The 16,310-nt window shown below is 38.6% G+C and overlaps 1 long non-coding RNA gene across 1 annotated transcript in view; it reads left to right on the top strand.

The window, feature by feature from the left end:
- LOC129151863 (uncharacterized) overlaps positions 1–16,102 on the top strand; it is a 51,983-nt gene extending 35,881 nt beyond the window's left edge. Inside the window, exons 2-3 of the long non-coding RNA XR_008558568.1 lie at positions 13,881–13,909; positions 16,071–16,102. This is a non-coding gene — a long non-coding RNA (uncharacterized LOC129151863). The remainder of the gene's footprint in view (positions 1–13,880; positions 13,910–16,070) is intronic.
- The last annotated feature ends 208 nt before the right edge of the window (positions 16,103–16,310 follow it).

Below are 16,310 nucleotides of genomic sequence, written 5' to 3'. Positions count from 1 at the left end.
GCTTCTCTAGAAATAAGGCCATAACCCAACTCTGCAGACAGACATCGGATGAATCTGAGGCCCTGGAGCAAGCATGTCACACTCGTGGCCGGCAGGCTGCATGCCTCATTTAAATAAATGAGGGGAGAGACAGTGAGACTAAAGCATTCCTTGTTTTGTATTTCTTTATTTACTTGAGGATCCTATTCTGCAAAGAATGTCTCTAATCCAAATGTCCAGGGTAGCATTTGATGGATCCCAGAGGTCACGTAGATTTAAAGACCTTCAAGAGATAGAAGTAGGCTTATTTTATTGCTACCATGGAAACCGCACATGTACATATACACTAGGAGGCATGCTCTGAGGAGCAAATGGGCTGCATAATAAGATGTGGCTTCGACATGCTTGGTTGGCACTATTTTCTTCATTCCATAGTAAATCATAAGAATGGCAACAACATGCGGTCAAAATGTAAGATGAATAATAATTTCCCTAAGTCCCAGGCACTCAGAACCTCTAAATGAGGAGGAAACCAATTTAGAAGCAGTTTTATTTTGTGGAGCATGGTCACAAGAGGACGCCCTAACAGCACGGGGCCTGGGCTCTCCAAAAACTGCTCTGTGACCTTGGAAAATTCATTTAGGTCATCCTGTTCTAAACTGTGAAATGTGAAGATTTGAAACTTTACCAATGTGCCTCTGATAACATGTCATAAGCTTGAGATTAAGTCATATTAAAATAGCGATCATTACCAATTGCCAGATGTGATAAAATTATGAGTAGAGATTTTGCCAATCAAATCCCATGTCCATGGATTCATTTCATAACTTGAGGAGCACCCGATGGACAATGGTTTTAATAGTTAATATTTGCCAAATACTGATTAGTAAAACTAATCCGAATCTACCTAAAATATAGTAGAAAAGATCTATCTTCAGACTGGTAAAGGGAATAAAACTCCGCAGGGTGCCTGGAAGCAAGGGAAGGGCAATTAGTGAAGTCTGGGAAACGTGGGAGTAGGGAGCCTGCAGGGGTGAATCAAAATTCGGCTTGACTTTTAAAATTTGGGGGATAAAATATAGCTGATTGTGTGTGCACACCAGTGTGTGTGTGTGTGTGTGTGTGTGTGTGTGTGTGTGTGTGTTTGTGTGCGCGCGCGCGCGCACATTCTCATCTTCTGGGTGACCCTAGTTATTTGGGGCCACTATCACAGTCAGATGAAATTGGAGTCCCTTAACTCAGGCACTAGGGAAGCTCCATGCAAAATTGAAGCTCAAGGTGTGAGGCACTGTACCTCTAAATTCCACGAGGACTAAGGCTGACATTTTGCACTGAAGGACACTAATGAAATTCAGTAGTTCTCAACCCAATTCAGAAACCAAGACAGAGCTGAAGATGCTCCTTGATCTTGCTAAATTTACTGAGCCAGCTGGTGCTCTCCCTTCAGAAAAAAAAAAAAAATTCAGGCAGAGCAAGTCTCTTGAACGCACACACAAAGTGCCATAATATTTGTTTCACTGACTCTTCCTACTGTGTCAGGTTTTTGTGGAACTTTCTCAATCCTCTCTCTTTTTATCTAAAGTAAAAAGCTTGGAGTAATAAGTGTAAGAACTATTTTACTAAAATCTCCATGATTGGGTCCAAATCAGTGTAACAATAAACTTGAGGAAGGTATTCTCAGAAAAGCCAGTGTGGTTTGACTTTGGGTAGTAGACACACCATGCAACATACAGGTGAGGTATTATGGAATTGTACGCTTGAAACCTATGTAATTTTATTAACCAATGTCACCCCAATACATTCATTTAAAAATTATGAACAATGTTGAAACCGAGGATAATATTGCCATGCTTAAAATCCCTTGGAGGCGTACCATTGCTCTTAGAAAAACAGCCTAAGTCCTTGCCACAGCCCAGATGCATGGCCTTGCTGGTAATATTTCTTCCTACCTCATTTCCATTTCATACTCCAATCGCCCTGGCTCATTGCACATGAGGGGTGCCACTCCCTCCTCTTTCCCAGACATGCCAGGCGCACTTAAACATTTGAGACTCTGTGCTTACTCCCTCTGCTTGGAATCCTCTTTTTGAGCTTATTCACATCTTCTGATCTCAGGTTAAACGGCTCTTCCTCAGAGAGGCCTTATTGACCTTATCTCAAGAGATTTACCCTCATTACTCTACTTGTAACTCTATTAACTTCATAGCACTTGACAAAATAAATAATTCATTTGTATAACATGTGTTTACACGTTTATTATAGAATGTTCCCTCCATGAAATCAGGGATCTCATTCTTTTATTTACCATGATGTCTGCAGTGCCTGGAATAAAGCGTTGCACGTGGTACAGATTCAATATTTGTTAGATAAATAGAGATTCCCTAAACTCTGCAATGTTTTTAGTACTGAAATTAACTCATCCAGAGAGCTATGCACGTTCTATAATATTAGAGACAGATCACAATAGGGAACTAGACCACATAGAAGACTACCTTCCTTATTTTCCTAGAGACGAAATGAGACTTCTTGTAAGTAAGAGCTTTGACTAAGGTTGCCTACCTAACAGTTATGTAGTTTCCCTGAGCCTAAAGTCCTCAGCCAACCATATTATGAAAGGAAAGCAGCCCCCATAGAATTCTACCGACTTAAGCATATATAAGCCTGGTCAATGTAAGTGTTTGGTCGCTTAATACTATGTATTTATGAAGGTCAAGCCTGTTATCAACATTTACCACTGGGATGGGAAAATCAGCCTAGAGTCTGTATTCTTCCCTGAAATAGAATGAATTTTCTCCACTGACATCAGCAATTAGCTAAGGAGGTCACACTTCTTTTTTTGTCATCCCTGAAAGAACATTCAAGTAACCACCACAGATCACCATGGCAACTCTAAAACAATAGAAGACCTAGCTCTCTTTATAGGTTATGTGGATCTACTGTTTTCTATAAAATCGTCTATGTTTCTTCATGCAGAACAAGGGAGTAAGGGGTTGTATGTGTACAAAGCTATAATCCTAGGTGAAAGAATAGAAAGAGGATGAAATTGTCATCAATCAGATGTAATGATAGTTGCCATAAACATTCAAAGTTGGACATATTTCTTTTCTGTGGACATAAGATTCAGTTGTATTCCTTGTTTTTCTTAGGATTCTTACTGGGACAGACAGGATGAATGGGGTATACTATGCTACTTATATGTATTTAATTGCACATTACTATAATATAGTCAAAATAATATATGGCAAAAAAAACCTACTCAAATATACCTATAACTTGCCAATAGTCTCCTCTTCTCTTTTGTTTTTAGAACTTATCCTTTTTTCTTTTTCCATTTTTATTATGCTTTCATAATGTATTTCTCAGCTCACAAAACCAGGAGGAATTTTATTTATATTAACATCCAACAGGGAAAATGCTATTATACAATCTAATATTTGATTGAAATTAAATTTAATCATTTTCTTCATCAAAATAACTATTTACTGCATAATGAAATTCCACTAATGCCACATCAGCTGCATTATAAAGACAAGCATAAATCAGCAAAATGACATCAAATCTGTGTAAATGAAAATCTGAACTATTTAGAGCTATTAGAATACTAGCAAGTTTTCTCTTTAGAACCTTATTGTTTCAGCAGAATGAGATGTCTACAGGTCAACAAAGTTATCTCTGTGCCTCTAGACAGAATTCTTCAATTTGCAGTGTGTACCATAAAAATTCAAGGAACATTCTGGAAATCTGATGAGGAGACAAGGGAAGGACATTTTACTACCTCATTCAGTTACCCTCTGGCTTACTGACACCGCTCCTTTCTCACTGTAGAGCCTCTCCCTTAGGTCATGACCAGTTTGGCTGCTGGTTATATTCAGAACCTTCCAATTACAAACATCACATCAAACTTGAGACCAGAGGTAGGAAAAGACCTGGAACTTCCAATGTTAAAGAATAGGGACTGAATTACATGCACGTTTGAGAAATAAAACTACTAAAATAATTTGGGAAGGATGATACATTTCATACAGTAAAGTGATGAATTCATTAATCTAAAAAGAACAAGCAAATAAAGTCCAGATGAGCTCTCTGCACTTGGCTGGCCCCCAGCAGCTGGTTGGTATTCTAGCCTACTGTTTCCTATTCTGTGAAACTGTCTCCACATGAATAAATATGCTCAGAGCCTATCTTTCATCTGGAGCAGGGCTTTTGAGAGGAATGGCCCATTAAGAGTATAAGTTAGCCATTGCTGCAAAGTAGCAAGTAGGTTTTCATATTAACGGCACAAAGTGACAAATAATGTTGCTTTTAATTGCTTTTATTTGACCCTGCGGAGCATCTTACGACACTACACAGACACAAGGAGCAAGAAACAGGACCAGACTTACGTTCTGTTTCCAGAACCTGGACTTACGTTCTGTTTCCAGAACCTTGGGAAGAAAACTCCAAGTCGTAGGAGACGGTTCTGTTACTGAATTACTCAGAACACCACATTTCAAACAAACCAGTCTTTTCATTATTGCTACACAAGTACAGATGTTCTGTGTTAAGAGACTCATGTCCATGACAGCACTGCATTCAGGCTCTGAAGAGATCCTGACACTGCCATCCTGCAAGGCCATCCTGCACCTCAAAGATGAAATGGCTAGGATCTAGTCCTCTTGTTCATCTTAAGAATAACACTCTGACCCTTACCTCCAATTAATCACAAAGTATTCTGTTTAGACTCACCTCTTCACTGTAACATCACACATTAGCCGGAGATCAATATCTGGTTCTCACAAGAAGCCTGGACTAAATTCATGCACGCTTAAACCTGTGCCATTTCCCACCCTCAAGAATAAGGATGGTGATAACTATCTACATTCTTCATGAAAAGATGCACAAAAAGCACCATGTGGGCTTTCCACTTTAATGTGAAGTCTGCAGTGCAGGAAGTAGCCACTTTTCAGAGATAATATTTGAGAGGATCAGCTAATGCCAGCACCTCCCCCCTCAATTTGGCTATCCAACAGAGATGAAAAGAACTGTCTGACTTATGAGAGATCCTGAGAGCATGAATGATGTGGTTGTATCAAGTATATTTTCTGCTAAGCACACCATCACTCAGCCTCAATATAAAAAAAAAAGTCAGTGGGGAAATGTGGCTCCAGCATTTGGCTGATGGACAGAATAGAAGAACAAAACCCATTTTATATTTTAGAGGAAAATAATACAGGGCTTAAAGTCAAGAGCATTTACTGGTGGAATGTCTCATGCCTAGAGCCTATCTCTTTGGAGTGATGGATCACAGGGCTCCAACACTGTGACAGGGCACAGGCCAGGCTGGGGGACCGCCCCCTCAAGTGCATGAATTTTGTACACTGGGCCACTAGTAAGGAATTTTGTGCACTGGGCCACTAGTAAAATCAGTTATTACTGATTAAGTGACCTATATATGTGTGGATTTTGTCTCCAGCTTTCTTTAATTCAATAAACATTAGTTGAATTTCTACTATGTTCTAACACACTGTCTACATGAAATAGTGGAATCTCAAAGGCAAAAATCTCAAATAAATAAAAATATAGTGAGAAAGACACATGCACAGAGCTACCTGTAATATAATGTGATCAGTTTATTAGATTAACTGTTTTATAGTTTGATCCCCAGGAGGGTGAAATACTAGCTGGGACTGATGCAATGACCATGGCAGGGCTGAGGGTGAGGGCAGAGTTTTCCCATCAACTGGCCACGGTGGAAGGAATCTGACAGATGATAAATTGATATACAAGTCTATGATAGAGAAGCACTGCTGGATAATCCAACAAATTCATAGTTTTGGCTATGATTATTCAAGCTCTTATTCTTAGTGAAACTGAACTGCTGAAAGCTGTAAAAAAAAAGAGAGAAAGAGAGAGAGAGAGAGAGAGAGAGAGAGAGAGAGAAACCCAAAAAGTTAAACTTCTCAAAATATTTTGGAGGTTCAGGTCACATTCTCAGAATTCAAAATTTTGAGTTTGTCTGGGTCTTGAGGGAGAGGACTTTAAGTAGTTGGCATAAGTTAAATAAATTCTCCTTTTTGTCCTGCGTATGGGAATTCTAAGGGAATGTATTTTAAAAACAAAGGGGCAAAAATTAGAAGCAGCAATATTAGGTCTCTTTCTGAGTTTAACACTCAGGTTTGAGAAAAGTTCACATTTGTATGAGACATGTCAGTCATTGGCATCTTAACGCAGACTAAGTAAGTAATAGTATTCTCAACTTAAAAAAAAGGATAAAATATAATAAGATTTTTCTTTGATAAAGAAAGATCTTTTTTCATTTTATTCTCAACTCAGAGGCAGGAAAATAAGACACAAATGGCAGACTACTATGTTAATAAAATCAAAACCATTGTTTGGTTGTTAATATAATAAGCAATAGTAGAAAAAATGGACAACTAAAATTATCTAAAGGAAATACATGTAATGAGAGCTTATAAAACAATGCTATTCTGATGAAGTATTGTTTAATTTTAGTGGTTAATTGGTAAAATTTTCAGAGTTGCTTGGGAGATCATATGAATCCCAGCTATTTAGAATCTAATGCCACTTGGATTTTATGACTCAGCTCCAAGTGACTGTGACAGAAGAGAATAATGGAAAGAAACTCTGGAGGGCCCTAAAAAAAAAAACGACAACCACAGGAATGGCCTGGAGGGTTTTAAAGCAAACCCAAGCCTTCTTTAAGTAACTATTTGCATTTAAGAAATCACTCCTGACTTAGGGCTGAGGCAGCAGAGAGAAGGGTAGAGTTAAGAGTTGCAATCCTGGCCCAGCCAGTGTGGCTCAGTGGTTGAGTGTCAACCCACAAACCAGGAGGTCACGGTTACATTCCCTGGCAGGGGTAGGCTCGATCACCAGTAGCGGGTGTGCAGGAGGCAGCCAATGGATGATTCTCCCTTATCATTGATGTTTCTATCTCTCTCCCTCTCCATTCCTCTCGGAAATAATAATAAAAAAAAACAAAACTTTTTTTTTTTTTTAAAGAGTGCAATCCTGGGAGACAGATAGTCTGAATTTGGATCTTCCCTCTCTCCTTTATTTGCAGTGTGACCATGGACACCATACTTAAACTGAGCCACCTTTCCACTCTGAAAAATAGGAACAATGATGGGTCTTATTTCATAGTGTCAATGTGATGGATGATTAAAGCATTTAATGTCCATAAAGTGCTTATGAAAGTGTCTGACAAATAGTAAATATCATACCCATGCTTCTTCCTATTATCACTACAGCTAAATCCTTGTAGAAAATCAATCTCTGCCCTTGGGATAACAAAGGATTGTGCTACTTGACATAAACTGGTTGCTATCTATTCACCGAAGGCTAAAGCCTGTACAACAGTACCCATCTTCAAACGGCTGTGTGGTGCATACACAATCATGTTCAATTAAGGCCCAAAGAAGCACCAGCAAGTGTTATGAACAGGTGGTTCATACTATTGGCCCACCTCTTCTTTGTTCATCACTTTTCCCTCCACTCTCTATGAGAAGTTCCCTAACACCAGTGAACTAGGAGGGCCTATTTGAACCTGGTTTAAAGATGGTTCCATATGGCATTCTGGCCCCATTTCAAAGGGAAGGCTGTGACACATCTGATTGTTTTCGTTGCCAAAGGTTGGTCAGATAGTTGTAGATAATGAGACTGAAGATTTGAGCTGCTGTGTCAGAAGATACAAAAGTAACTAATTGGACAGTCCTGTCTGATTTGTTTTTGTATTCCTAATATGAGACTAAAACTAGGGGAAACAGTGATAGGAATGGAATGTTACTTATAAATCAACAAGTGCTTCAAATCCATGAGCTGGTGGGGCATTTGATTTTTGACTTCAGAAGAAGAAAATCATTAAAACACTTACCAGTGCTATTTTGGGGCTCACAAAATCTGCCACTTTTAACAAGTTATGCTTGTATAGTCTATTCTGTGATGAAAGTATTGCATATTTCATGCTTCTATTCTCTCTCTTCTTTGCCTATAAAAGTCTTTCTTTCCAAGATGTCAGTGCTATTTTAAGAGTTAAATTGTATACTCCCCAAATGTAGTTTTTTCTAACTAGATATGCATATAACCTTTGAATTGGAAGTCATGTCATTTAAAATAGGCCATGCATTCCTAGGAATCATTATTTCACACACGAATGTTGTTGCCGGGCCTGGACAATTCCCTGTGATTTTTGTGTGCCAATACTTTACTTGTTTTTGACCAACTTTTACAAATGTTCCTTTGTTAATGGTTAACCAATCATTATGGATCATGCTTCGCCAAAATTGATCTATTTGTTTGCTCAATGCGTAGGGCATAGTAAAAAGAGAAAAAAGTACAGCTTCCTTTTGAAGTTTAGCTTTGACATTGTAGAGCACTATGCAATCCACTTTCTATTTAAGGCGTTGTAGTAGGTGAAGCCAAGAGTGAGCTGGGGGAAGGAGGAAGGTGACTCATGTAGACAGGCTATATTCAACACCTCATGCAACTAGGCCTTATGCTCTCTGGTTCATATGAACACATTTTTAGAAAATCTAATTTGTTAAATTAAGAACCTTAATTATACCAATAGTCCTAAAGTTTCACATGTTGAGTGTTCTATTTCCTGTAAAGACTATGGCATAAAGAATAATATTCTGTTGGTCAAGGTCAGTGGAAACCGAAAGTACATGTATGTACGCACACACTCAACGGTTTTCTTCATTCATGGTAAAATTTGTTAAACCCTGAACTATCTGAAAATGTCAAAGATCAGTAGAATTTCTTGATGAAAATATTCAGTAATCATATTCATAATATATACAATAATGCCTAGATAAGATGTCAGAGCATGTTAGTTTTTGATAAGGTTAATAATAACAGTAATTGCTGACATTTACTAAGTCCTTGCTTTCTGTCAGTCTCAATGCCAGGCATTTTTTTTTGTAAGTAATTATATTCATCCTCAACAAAAAATGTTGATATACATATAATGTTGTCTATATTACAACCAAAACTTGGAAAGACTATGTAGTGTATTCAAGGTAAAAGAAAACAAAATAAATTCACCAAACAGTGAAGCTAGAATGAAAACCTAACACAGGACAGTCCCTAACCACCAGTTCTTTAACCATTCTAGTCTTAGGCTGAAAGACTACGGTATTGGTGCCTTTCTTATGGCACTGGTCACAAATATAAATCATCAAACAATATTGCTTTGGGGAGGATATTTTCAATGTGCTTATCTAGATTTGAACAGAAATTAAATAATGCCTTAGTATAATGTTTTGAGCCAGAGGCCAGTGAAAATGCTGGTGTAAGAGAAGTAAAACACTTGATCTATCATTCAGAGTCTCCTGCAACTTATTAGAAACAGCAATTTTCGTTCTTATAAAAGTCTCTTTTACTGAATTGGAAAATGTGACACCATCAAGTAGTGAGGCACCTGTGTATTTAGAGTCCATTACAGTAGGATCATGGGACTTCTCATTCCAAGGGGGCTGGCTTAGAGGCACTTTTTATACATAACACATTAACGAGTAAAATGAGTTAACAAGAATATTGCTTGTTTTCCAAATTTTCTCCTCTCTTTTGTTTTCAATAATGACTTATATTTATGTGTTTTTATGTGGGAGAGGATGATCATTTTTGTTTTTCTTATTCAGGAACAAAAAAAAATTTGCTTAGATGTAAATAGGAAAATATATGAGACCAGAGCAAAATCAGTGATATTAGAAACATCTACACCACAGTGAATTTGTCATCAAACAAGATATTTTAAAGTTATACAGTCCACATGGATTCTCCCTACACTGCCACTTACCATTTTTTTAAGGGGGCTTTGAATCTAAATAATGTGTTATTATTAGTAGCTCCTGGAGGAAACCGAAGAAGCTGTGAGTAAAGACTGCGCTGCTCTCCTCTCTCAATGACATTATTTGTCCCTGGGGGTTGACTGAACCTTTACTCACTCAGTGGTTCACAATTAAAACTAGAAAACACCACTAAAATATTAGATAACCAGTGTAACACAATCTCTACTCTGGAGTGAAGAATGAGACTTTTTTAGATTGATTTTTAGCAAGAGAGGAAGGGAGAGAGAGAAACATCAATGTGAGAGAGGAACATCAATCAGTTGCCTCCCTGTATGCACGTGGACTGGGGATTGAACCTGCCACCTTTTGGTGTATGGGACAACACTCCGACCAACTAAGCCACCTGGCCAGAAGAATTAGATTTTAAACAATTATGGAAAACCACTCTCACATTATTTCTTTCCCTAACACTACTAAACAGTCCTTCTGTAAAAGGCAAGAATAAAAACAATTGAAAATTAGTTACATACATGTATAAATATGTACTGGTCATTTGATCTATGCAGATCACTCGCCAGGTACTTTGGGGGGAGAAAAGTAATGTAATGACCTTCACTGTCAAGAACTGGAAACTAAATCAAGGCATGAATGCACAAATATGCCTCTTGGAGTCGATTCTAAAACTGCATTTTCTCTGAAGCTCCATGTACATCAAATATTACTAACAACCAGCTAAGCTCTCACATTTTCTTCTTTTCTGAAATAGCTGGCTCATACTAACATCAAAATGTTCTAAGTCAGTGATACCATTCAATCATAATGGGATAAAGAGCATGGGGAAAACAAACAAAAATGCACTTACCTTAATGAAAAAGAAAATAAAGCCTTGTTATTTTCTTGGTGGTAATAGCAATAGAAATGACAATGATGATAAAACAAATGTTATCATTTCTTAAGCACTTATTATCAACTAGGCAGGAGGTTTAATACTTTACAAGCTTTAATTCATTTAAGCATGCCAACAATTATTTAAGACAGAAAAATCCTCCCTTTATTAACAAGGAAAGCAAAGATAATAAATATAAATATTAAGCAACTACTCCAATGTCATAGAATTGAGAAATAGGGAAGCTGGGGCCCAAACCCACATTCTTAAATGATACACTACATATACAGGCCTATGAATGCCACTCTGTATTTTTTTAATCCAAATAATGACATACTTAAAAAGACTCCTGAACTGATTTTTAAGACTCCTGTCAACTGAAGCCTATAGTGAGAATCAGTCACTTTCATCACTAAAGTTGGATCATATTATGTGTTGCAACTGCATTTCCTAAAGGTGGCCAAACCAATATAGACCACTGCACAAGTTCTTTTTAATATGCAATTTGGACTCTTTCATCATGGAGAATGGTCTACATTTCCCTTCCAGGTCTGTAACTATGGCACAAGTGAGCAAATGTGACTTCCTAGGCTAACTGTTAAAAAAGGTTATTTAGCTTCCACCTGCTTCTTATGAGATGTTCACCCTTGGAATCCTGCTGCCATGCTGTGAAATTAAGAGCCACATGGAAAAGTAGTCTGGCCACTGCTTTAGCTGAAGTGACATTTACCTTTTAGCATTAATCACCAGAAAAAAATGAATGAGAAAACCTTTAGGTGACTTCATTTCCAAGCACTCGAGCTGCTCCCAATGATGTCTTGTGGACCTGAGACGATCTGTTCGAATGTCAAGTCTATGAACAAAATAAATGTTGTCATTATTTTATGCTACTAAGTTTTGGGTATTTTACACAGCAATATATATACACATATATATTTCCATAACATCTGTCTAACTTCACAGTATAGTATGTTCTAAAAAGACAATACATGCAAAAAGATATTTTAAAGAGCTAAAACAATTATATGACTATCATTGCCTTTGTTTTTATTATTATAACTAGAGGCACAGTGCACAAAATTTCGTGCACTTGGGGGCATCCCTCAGCCTGGCCTGCATCCTCTCACAGTCCAGGACCCCTCAGGGGATGTCCACCTGCCGACTAAGGCCCACTCCCCGGGGGATAGGGCCTAAGCTGGCAGTCTGACATCCCTCTGGCAGCCCGGGAGCCCTCAGGGGATGTCCGATCCATAGCTTAGGCCCGTTCCCAGGAGGGAGCGGGCCTAAGCCACAGTTGGACATCCTTAGCACTGCAGAGGTGATGGGAGAGGCTCCCACCACCGCCTCTGCGCTTGCAGCCATCAGCCCGGCTTGTGGCTGAGTAGAGCTCCCGCTGTGGGAGTGCACTGACCACCAGGGGGTAGCTCCTGCATTGAGCGCCTGCCCCCTGGTGGTCAGTGCGCATCATAACGACCAGTCATTCTTGGTTGTTCCGCCATTAGGATCAATTTGCATATTACCCTTTTATTATATAGAACTAGCGACCCGTTGCAGGAATATTCCTGCAAGACTTCCAGCGGGCTTCCTTCCCGCCACGGCCACCTGTCCCACCCCACTACCTCTCCTGCTGCGGCAGGCGAGGGGGCGTTCCGCCCACCCAACCCAGCCCATGGCCACCGCGGCCTCCGAGGCCGTATGCGCTGCTACCACCGCAGGGTGACCCGCCGTGCCCGCCTCTCCCGCTGCCTCCGCGGACGCGCGTGCCGCCGCTGTGCACCTCACCCCGCCCACCCGACCCGCTGCCTCCCGCCGCCGCCGCCTCCGCGGCCGCCGCTGCGCACCTCGCCCCACCCAGCACGCACTGCCAGTGCTTTCCCTCCAGCAGCCACAGCCACCCTTCTTTACACTTTCCCTCTCTCTTCCTCCACGTATGCAAATTAACTGCCATCTTTGTTGGGATAATTTGCATACTTGCTCTGATTGGCTGGTGGGCGTGGCTTGTGTAGCAGAGTGATGGTTAATTTGCATATTACTCTTTTATTAGATAGAATTGCCCTGTACAGTCACTCCTAATGGTTAAACTTATTCCAATATCCCCTATTGTTACTACTGAAAATATGGTCCATGGACCAGCAGCATTACTGTCACCTGGGAGATGGTTAGACATGCAAAATCTGAGGTCCCATCCTAGACCCACTAAATCAGAATCTGCATGTAACAAGATCTTAGGTGATTCCTATGCATATTAAAGTTTGGAAAGCACGAGTAGAGACTACCTGAGCAGGTCCTATAGGGTATGTCCTCATCAATCGTATGTGCTGGTTAGTCTAAGGGAGTCACTACTCCTATGGACAGACACTAGCTCCTTGTCCTCTATAGATAGGTATGTTTAACCAGTAAAATAAACCCATGCATTTTCATGGGGAAATTTATGAGAAATAAAAAACTTTCAAAAGTTCTGTCTCTCTTTCAAGATGAGTGGAACGCTGACAGCAGCGACCCAGCATGATCTGACAGATGGTGTGTGTCAGATGGATGAGTGGAAAAGAAGAAAAAAAGTCTTTCAAAGTACCTGATTGTAGTTTTAGCTAAAAGCTACCTTTATGCCAATTTTCCAGAGTCTAGTAGCTTTCAAATGTTTAGAATCAAGGATTCAGTATCCCTGTATTTTACTGGTAATTGGCTAGCTAGATTGCCAATTACCTGCATAGGTAAAAGTGAGCATCCTTGTCTGTGCTTTTCTTTAATTAAAATTTCTAGCTTGAGAAACAAATATAAGCCATTAATATGGTGCTGTGAGATCAGAGACTCTTCAATTTTAATTTAACCTTGTGTTTAAACTCCAAAATTTCTCATCAGATCTTAATTTCTAACTGCATATGGCCTTACCCGTAATCGAAATATTAGTTCATATAGTTTTTCTTGGATAAATATGAATGTACAAGGTTTGTTATCATTGCTCAGATACCTTAAAATTATTAGAAATGGCAGCAAAATAATTAGGGCTCCAAAAAACAGAAAATATTTTTTGAAAATAGGAGTAAAGAAAAGCCAAGACCATATGTTTTCTTAAAATTGATTTGAAAACATGACATCCTCTTCCATCATTATATCATGAGCAAACCTTTATGTTTGCAAATAATTATAAGGTATATCTCAGCTTTCTTGTTGCCCTTTCAACAGCCCTATGCGATAAGGAAGCACCTATTTCCTTTGTTTTACAGATGAAGATGAAGGAAGATGAAGCAATAAGGTAACATAACCAGTTAGTTGTTTTATGGTTGAGGAAAAACTAATGTTCACATTTGCTAACTCCTTGTGGAATTTCCTCTATGGAAAACAAAAGAGGTACCTTAATTTTAGGTAAAAGTTATAGCTGAAAGCCACACATAGAATATAACCACAGTCTCTAGCACAGTGCTGTCCTGTTTCAATAGGACTTCTGTGACAACAAGAATGCTCTTCATCTGCACTCCTCAATATGGGAACCACTGTCCACAGGTGGCTACTGAACACTTGACCTGTGTCTACTGTCACTAAGAAGCTGAATTTGGGGTTGATTAAATTTTAATTAATTTTTTTAAGTGAAATTTAACTTTACTCCAAAGAGTAGAAGCATGAAATGCCGAGAACCAGACTTTGGAAAACCCATCCTCCAATAATGATTTCTAGACAGTTCTCACAGAATACACTCTGTTACTCCCACCTACAGAAACCCCCAAAGGAATAAAAAAGAAAAAAAAGTAGTAGAGCAGCTATAGGCCAATGAGATGGGAGTCTGAGATGCCAGTTTAGAGTCCTAAACTCTGCTCTCTTGTTTTTTAAAAAAGAAAGAAAATTAGAATTGGTAAGTTTTAAGACATTTTCCAGTTATAAAATTATCTCTTCTGTCCCTTATTTTATCTATTTTTTAAACATCATCTTGAGATTTCTTCTAATCTCAACAAATTCAAAAATATTTCCAATCTGCAATTTCATGTTCCCCTCTCATAAGCCAATGAAGAATGATTTTCTTGTGGTTATCATTTTTCACTTTAAAAGAGCCAGTGAGTGTATTCAGCCAGCTTCTGAGATATGGCAAAAATGATTAATTCAAAGTATGACTTTGTTCTTCCTATTCTCTTGTCATGAATCAGGGTTATTTGAACTTGGTACTTATACTTTTTTTTTTTTTTGCCTTAGGATGTTCCAATCTTTTCTTTACAATGGTCTCTTCCACAGCTACATTAATAAATATACTCTATGCCCTAGGCAGCTCTTTCTGACTTCACATTAAATGCAAAAGGGAAATAGTGGTATAAAATACCACATTTCCTGAGAACTTATTTTTAATTCTCTACTCTTTAATTTTACTAGGGCTACTTTTCTTCCATGTAGGTTTCAAATACATTTTCAATATTTTTCCTTAGTAAGAATGTGGTCCGAATAACATATTTCTTTTCCTGTCCCTAATTATTCATTTAACTTGTTTCTCTTTGCTCTCAATCCATCTCTTTTCCTATCAACCTTCTTAGATTAAAAATAAAACAGTTATACATCAGTTTCAATCAGATCATTTTAATTTCCAATACTCTTCTGCTAATATTCAGATTGAACCCAATTTAAGAAAATTTGCTTCTCTACCAGTTGAAGAAAATATGCTTGGGATTTAAAGTAATTTTGAAGATGTTTTACTTTTGGAAAACAGATTTCCTACAAGGTATCAAACCCTATGAATCATATTTAGGGCATTAATTTTCTGAAAGTCAATATCAATATATTTCCTACAATTCTTATTTTGTAGAATGTTGGCCCTTAAAAGCAGAAAATAGATTTTTAAAAATCCAAGCTTCCACTCTTATGCTCCTGAGGATTAGGGGACAGGATAAGGAGCACCTAAATTTAATTCATGGCGTTTCAAAAGATTCAAATTGGCCTTAATACACCTCCAGTCTGGAGGACTAGAAGTAAAGTAAATTTCCTAGATTTCCAGATCAAACTAAGTCTAGAAAGCATCTTCAGGAAAAATTCAAACTGACTCAGATATCCAAGAATCTTGAACCCAGCTTACAGTTTACTGAGGAAAACACCATCTCAATGAACCCAACTGGTTCTGGAGAGAGTTGGACAGTGGAGATGGAGTGCCTGAGCCTTCCGCTCTCTCCTGTACCTTATTTTAGCTTCCCTTTCTCTTTATGAGTTCATTCCAAATTGCTGAGAAGCTCAGAATTCCTATGGCTACTGCTGTAGGTTAAGTATGTTTCTATGGTCACCTATTTCACTGCATAAGAATTCTAGCTCTATCAGGAATTTCCTCCATACTGACTTATCAAGTTCTCTCTTATACTTCCTGAATAATTAAGAAATAAATGTGACCTCATTTGCTCTCTTAGAGTTCCACAAGAAATCTTATTTTCTTTAACTGTCTCTTACAGCACCGGAATATGAAAAACCTGCCACTACTGAGGTCAGCTACTTTCATTGTTTTCCCTCAGAACAGCTCTGCTTTGAAAGCCAGACTATTTGTATCCTTTTCACTTCCATTCTTCACTTTCAATATTCTATTTCTCGGATTGTGTCACCTGTATCTTCTCCATCCTCCAGGCACAGCCTGAGAGAACAGCTGGTCTTTCTCAATGCAGTTGGCTTAAGGAAAATGTCCACCCCCACCTCAC

Source organism: Eptesicus fuscus, chromosome 16 (genome assembly GCF_027574615.1).
Source record: "Eptesicus fuscus isolate TK198812 chromosome 16, DD_ASM_mEF_20220401, whole genome shotgun sequence".
Taxonomy (NCBI): domain Eukaryota; kingdom Metazoa; phylum Chordata; class Mammalia; order Chiroptera; family Vespertilionidae; genus Eptesicus; species Eptesicus fuscus.
The sequence above is the reverse complement of the archived record's forward strand: the minus strand, read 5'-3'. Positions and strand labels throughout refer to the sequence as shown.